The sequence below is a fragment of the Pristiophorus japonicus genome, unplaced genomic scaffold (assembly GCF_044704955.1).
Source record: "Pristiophorus japonicus isolate sPriJap1 unplaced genomic scaffold, sPriJap1.hap1 HAP1_SCAFFOLD_29, whole genome shotgun sequence".
NCBI classification, from domain to species: Eukaryota; Metazoa; Chordata; class Chondrichthyes; family Pristiophoridae; genus Pristiophorus; species Pristiophorus japonicus.
The window spans coordinates 2148539-2155431 of record NW_027252668.1 but is presented as its reverse complement, the minus strand read 5'-3'; the positions used below and the strand labels follow the sequence as shown (position 1 = coordinate 2155431).

The window sequence follows — 6893 nt, the reverse complement described above, 5'->3', positions numbered from 1 at the left end:
TGGAAATAAAGGTAACTGGTCACAGAGTGACCTTCTCTCAAGTATGGGCCTCGTGTGCATTTATACTGTACAGTAAGGAAATATCATTGGCGACGAGAAATTGGGATATAAACCACGTGGGCATGGCCACTAGCAGCACAGAAGAGAGATACTGTGTTTGTGATGATTGGGACGACTTTATTGCTTATAAGGGAATGATTCACTGCCGTCTGGTACTGCACCATTCGGCCTTTTGAGCCTGCTCTGCTGATCCTCTGCCTCAACCCTCCCTTCCCGCTCTATCCCCATATCCCTTCCTTCCCTTAGTTCCCCAAAATTTATCGACCTCTGTCTTAAATTATCTCCAATTGAATATTGGGAAGACCGAAGCCATTGTTTTCAGTCCCCGCCACAAACTCCGCTCCCTAGCCACGGACTCCATCGCTCTCCCTTCTGTCTGAGGCTGACACTGTTCGCCAACCTGCTGTCATATTTGACCATGAAATGAGCTTTCGACCACAGCATAACCCGGTTATTACCACCTCCGTAACATCGCCCGTCTCCGCCCCTACCTCAGCTCATCTGCTGCTAAAACCCTCATCCATGCCTCTGTTACCTCCAGACTATTCCAACACACTCCTGGCTGACCTCCCACATTCCACACTACGTAAACTAGAGGTGTTCCCAAACTCGGCTGCCCCGTGCCCTAACTCGCACCAAGTCCCGCTCACCCATCATCCCATTAAGCAACGCCTCGATTTCAAATTTCTCATCATTGTTTTCAAATCCCTCCATGGCCCTCACCCCTCGCTGTCTCTGCAATCTCCTCCAGCCCCATAACCGTCTCCCCCCCAATTCCGAGATATCTGCGCTCCTCTAATTCTGCCCTCCTGAGCATCCCTGACTATAATCACTCCACCATTGGTGGCCGTGCCTTCTGTTGCCTGGGCCCCAAGCTCTGAATTTCCCTTCCTAAACCTCTCCGCCTCTCTATCGCTCTTTCCTTCTTCAAGCCACTTCGTAAAACCTACCTCTGACAAAGCTTTTGGTCACCTGCGCTAATTTCTACGTATGTGGCTCAGTGCCAATTTTTTATCGTATAATACTCCTGCGAAGCACCTTGGGACCTTTCACTACGTTAAAGATGCTATATAAATACAGGTTGTTGTTGTAGTCTACTCAATCTCTCCTCAGAGGACAATAACCCCGTCCAAGTGAACCTTGGGTGCGCTCCCTCTAAGGCAAGGCTGTCTTTCCTCAGGGGAGGCCAGAATCAGTGCGCAGGTAACCAGCCTCAGCGAGAGTCTGGGGAGAGGGGGGAGATCCCAAGGGGAGAGTCCAGGTGGAGGGAACCCGAGGGGAGAGTCCGGCGGGAGGAAAGAGAGAAGCCGAGGGGAGAGACCGGGGGAGGGGTGAGAGAGAACCCGAGGGGAGAGTGCGGGGGGGAGGGGAGAGAACCTGAATGGATATTCTGGGGAGGGCAGAGAGAACCCGAGGCAGAGTCCAGGGGGAGGGGAGAGAACCCAAGGGGAGAGTCCAGGGGGAGGGGAGAGAACCCGAGGGGAGAGTCCAGGGGGAGGGGAGAGAATCTGAGGGGAGAGTCCTGGGGGAGGGGAGAGAACCCGAGGGGAGAGTCCAGGGGGAGGGGAGAGAACCCAAGGGGAGAGTCCAGGGGGAGGGGAGAGAATCTGAGGGGAGAGTCCGGGGGAGGGGAGAGAACCCAAGGGGAGAGTCCAGGGGGAGGGGAGAGAACCCAAGGGGAGAGTCCAGGGGGAGGGGAGAGAACCCGAGTGGAGAGTCCGGGGGGAGGGGGGAGAGGGGAGTAAAGCCAAGGGGTGAGTCCGGGGGTAGGGGGGAGAGGGGAGAGAACCCGAGTGGAGAGTCCGTGGGGAGGGGAGAGAACCCGAGGGGATATTCTGGGGAGGGCAGAGAGAACCCGAGGGGAGAGTCCGGGGGGAGGGGGGAGAACCCGAGTGGAGAGTCCAGGGGGAGGGGGGAGAGGGGAGTAAAGCCAAGGGGTGAGTCCGGGGAGAGGGGGGGGGAGAGGGGAGAACCCAAGTGGAGAGTCCGGGGAGAGGGGGGGGAGAGGGGAGAGAAGCCGAGGGGAGAGTCCACGGGATGGGGGGTGGGGAGAACCCAAGGCGAGAGTCTGGGGGGGAGGCGAGAGAACCTGAGTGGAGAGTCCGGGGGGAGCGGGAGAAAGAACCCGAGGGGAGAGTCCGGGGGGAACGGGAGAGAGAACCCGAGGGGAGAGTCCACGGGGATAGGTGAGAACCCGAGGGGAGAGGCATGTATGAAATCTGAAAGAAGGGTTGCGGAGCAGACTGTGTGGGGGAGGGGCCTCTCTTGGCCTCGGGCTCCATTTCGAAGAGTTCCTGACATCAAACAGGCCCATTAGGCCCTCTCCTTGCCTGACAATGCAGAGGGCAAAGGTGAGTAGCCACTGCTGTCAGGGGCCTAGCGGCTCCTGATGAAAACTGCTGATAAGCCCGGCCTCACACTGGGAGCCTGACATTAGATTGAGGGAGGAACCCAGGGCTGGGCGGCCCCAGTCAGCTCCGAGCCAGGATTCTTCTCTGAGCGGTTCAACATTCATCACCTCCACACAAAGGGCCGCTTCTCTTCTAGGCCAAGGGATTAGTCTTCAGCCAGGAGGGCCCGGGGCTCAATTACCTCATCAAACAGCAGGCCGTTAGTTTGAGATAAGGGAGGATAGAATTCGACTGAAAGGAACCACTCTCCCCTCCCCCACCCTGCCCAAACCCAGTGAGATCAGGCTAACACAGCACAGGCCGGGGATAGAGCCTGGGCCTTTGCTGCTTTGTGTGTGTGTGTGTGTGTGTGGGCTCAATACCAGATAGCATGTCCATCAGTCGTTTACCTTCACCAATCTACTCCACTCTCTGTCTCCTCCCTTCCTCAGTGTCAGCTGTGGCTCAGTGGGCAGCACTCTCGCCTCTGAATCAGAAGGTTGTAGGTCCATAGTCCCAGTCTAGAGACTTGAGCACAGTGTCATGTATTCAACTATCATTGTAACCCATGTATAAACTGACCTAAGTTGTACACCTTGAGAACATTGACCACAAGGGGGTGAACTTGTGGGAGACACTCCTAACCTGGTCTTTCAGGTATAAAAGGGGAAGCTCCACCCACCTTACATCACTTGAGGCCTGAATAATAAAGGTTACTGGTCACAGAGTGACTTTCTCTCAAGTATGGACCTCGTGTGCATTTGTACTGTATAATAAGGACATATCATTGGCGACGAGAAACTGGGATTTAAACCACGCGAGCATGGCCACTAGCAGCACAGAAGAGAGATACTGTGTTGGTGATGATTGGGACGACTTTATTGAGAGACTACAGCTAAGTTTTGTCACTAAGGGATGGTTGGGACAGAATGCGGCCGACAAACGCAGGGCTCATCTCCTGACGGTTTGTGGATTCGGAACGTACTCCCTGATGAAGGACCTTCTAGCGCCAGAGAAGCCGGTTGACAAGACGTTCGAAAAGCTCAGTAAGCTGATCGGGGAACACCTTAAACCGGCGAGCAGCAAATGGCGAGACACCGGTTTTACACGCACCGGCGGCGAGACGGGCAAAGCGTTCCAGACTTTGTGGCAGACCTCCGGCGACTGGCGAGCCTATGTAAGTTCCTGGATTCATGCAGGGCGGAGATACTGCGAGACTTTTTTATTGAGGGCATCGGGCACGCTGGGGTTTTCAGGAAACTGATTGAGACCAAAGACGTGACCTTGGAAGCAGCGGCTCTGATAGCCCAGATACTTATCTCAGGGGAGGAATAGACCAGAATGATGTATGACAAAAATCTTGGCTCAAATGCGGCAAACGACCAGGGAGTCAACATTGTTAATGCGGCACACAGTTCTCTAGGCAGACAAGGGCAATCGGACATGCCCCAGCATGTAGTCGAACCCAAGGGGGAATTCAACAGAGACAATGGCTAGCTGTACGCCTTCAACACTTGTGGTCTTTGAAATAAAGATAACTGGGTACAGAGTGAACTTCTCTTAAGTATGGGCCTCGTGTGCATTTATACTGTACAGTAAGGACGTATCATTGGGGATAGGTCCCCTGCTCTTCTTCAAAATAGTGTCATGGGATCTTTTATATCCACCTGAGAGAGCAGACGGTGCCTCGGTTTAACATCTCATCTGAAAGAAGTCCCCTCAATACTGCCCCTCCGACAGTGCTGCACTCCCTCAGTACTGCCCTTCCGACAGTGCTGCACTCCCTCAGTACTGACCCTCCAACTGTGCAGCACTCCCTCAGTACTGCGCCTCCGACAGTGCAGTGCTCCCTCAGTACTGCCGCTCTGACAGTGCGACGCTCCCTCAGTACTGCCCCTCCGACAGTGCAGCACTCCCTCAGTACTGCGCCTCCGACAGTGCAGCGCTCCCTCAGTACTGCCGCTCTGACAGTGCGACGCTCCCTCAGTACTGCCCCTCCGACAGTGCAGCACTCCCTCAGTACTGCACTGGAGTGTCAGCCTGGATTTTTGTGCTCAAGTCTCTGGACTGGGACTATGGACCCACAACCTTCTGATTCAGAGGTGAGACTGCTGCCCACTGAGCCACAGCTGACACCGGGGAAGGGAGGAGACAGAGAGTGGCGTAGATTGGTGAAGGTAAACGACTGATGGATACGCTATCCGGTACTGAGCCTGTTATGTATGGAGAAAGAGTCAGACTGAACACTGCGAGCTGAAAGTAAAGTGTGACCGTAGTCTTTTATTGCAGGTCTCCAGAGTGCCTCTCCAACCTGTGAAGCCTCCTTAAATACATGTGCTCCCAAGGGATTATGGGATCCCTTGGGACTCCAGGGGATGAGCCCTCTGGTGGCTGTACAGAGTAAATACAAGTTCACATAAATAACAACATTCCCCCCAGAGTCAGTAGTGTAACTATTTACAATGTGAGTCGGTCTGGGGCCCTTCTTGCCCTGATTGATCATCTCGGTGTGAAAGCTGGTGTTGTTGAATCATTTGTTGGGCCCTCGCTGGACTGCTGTTCAGCTGGCCTTTCTGGGCTGCCTGGTGTGTTGGGGCCTTTCTGGGCTGCCTGGTGTGTTGGGGCCTTTCTGGGCTGCCTGGTGTGTTGGGGCCTTTCTGGGCTGCCTGGTGTGTTGGGCCCTGCTGGACTGCTGTGGATGATGCTTCTGCTTCGTGGTCAACCCTGGTGTCGGTTATCACTGGTGTGTATGTTGGGGGATCAAAAAAGGTAGGGTCCAAGGTGGGTTGCTCAGGATAGACCTTAAATTTAAGTTTGATTTGGTCCAAGTGTTTCCGGTGAATGAGTCCATTTGAAAGTTTGACCCAAAACACCCTGCTCCCCTCTTTGGCCACGACAGTGCCGGGAAGCCACTTAGGACCTTGTCCATAATCCAATACAAATACAGGATCATTGATTTGAATCTCGTGTGACACATTTGCGCTATCATGGTATGCACTTTGTTGAAGCCGCCTGCTCTCTACCTGTTCATGCAGATCAGGGTGAACTAATGAGAGCCTTGTCTTAAGTGTTCTTTTCATGAGCAGTTCAGCAGGTGGGATCCCAGTGAGTGAGAGGGGTCTGATTTATTTTTTTCTTCGTAGCCAATCTTTCCAATTCTTTGTCAGATCACAAACGCCAGAGGTCACCTTGGGCCCATTCAAGGATCACTCTGCGCCAATGCTCTTAGCCAAAAGGCCTAGAGCCACTGCACCGTTCCTGGAAGTACTGCAATACCAGGTTCGTGCCATGGAGTTGGATGGGTCAGGCCCCCCACCCACCTCCTATTTCCAAAAAAGCATAGGAGAACCACCTTCCTGATCCAGGGAGAACCACCTTGGGGTTATGGTGGTTACTCCCCTGTCAGGTCAGTTACGCATGATCTTAGCCAAAAGGCCGAGACTCTGGATAGGCGAGTCTGCAGTGAGCCTTCAGTTACCCTCTTCAAGCCTTGCTTGATGGTTTGCACTGCTCTCTCTGCCTGACCATTCGACACTGGTTTAAACAGGGCAGTTGTAACATGTTTGATCCTGTTGCGGGTCAAGAATTCTTTGAACTCAGCACTGGTAAAACATGGTCTATTGTTGCTCACCAGGACATCGGGTAAGCAGTGTGTGGCAAACATGGCCCGCAGGCTTTCAGTCGTGGCAGCTGACGTGCTAGCCGACATTATCTCACATTCAATCCACTTGGAATACGCGTCTACAACCACAAGGAACATTTTACCCAAGAATGGGCCTGTATAGTCGACGTATACCCTAGACCATTGTTTGGTGGGCCAAGACCAGAAACTTAGCGGCGCCTCCCTGAGTACATTGCTTAACTGCGATCATGTATTACATCTGTGAACGCAGGACTCTTAAGTCCGCATCGATACCGGGCCACCACATGTGGGATCTGGCTATCGCTTTCATCATTACGATGCCTGGGTGGGTACTGTGGAGGTCATTGATGAAGGTGTCTTTGCCCTTCTTGGGGACCACTACTCGATTGCATCACAGAAGGCAGTCTGCCTGTATGGTCATTTCATCTTTGCGCCACTGGAACGGCTTAATCTCTTCCTGCATTTCCACTGGGACACTTAACCAGCTCCCGTGAAGCTCACAGCTTTTGACGAGAGATAATAAAGGGTCCTGGCTTGTCCAGGTTTTGATCTGCCGGGCCGTGATGGGTGATTGCTCACTCTCAAATGCTTCCATAACCATGGCTAGATCTCCGGGCTGTGCCATTTCCATGGTGGGCAATGGCAGCCTACTGAGAGCATCGGCGCAGTTTTCTGTGCCTGGTCTGTAGCGGATAGCATAGTTGTATGCAGACAACGTGAGCGCCCATCTCTGGATGCGGGCCGATGCGTTGGTATTTATCCCTTTACTCTCGGAAACAGGGATATAAGTGGCTTATGGT

The 6893-nt window shown here is 53.5% G+C and overlaps 1 pseudogene; it reads right to left on the bottom strand.

Moving 5' to 3' along the window:
• Positions 1 to 5692: 5692 nt before the first annotated feature.
• LOC139248348 (U2 spliceosomal RNA) lies at positions 5693 to 5897 on the bottom strand (annotated as a pseudogene).
• Between the last annotated feature and the right edge of the window lie 996 nt (positions 5898 to 6893).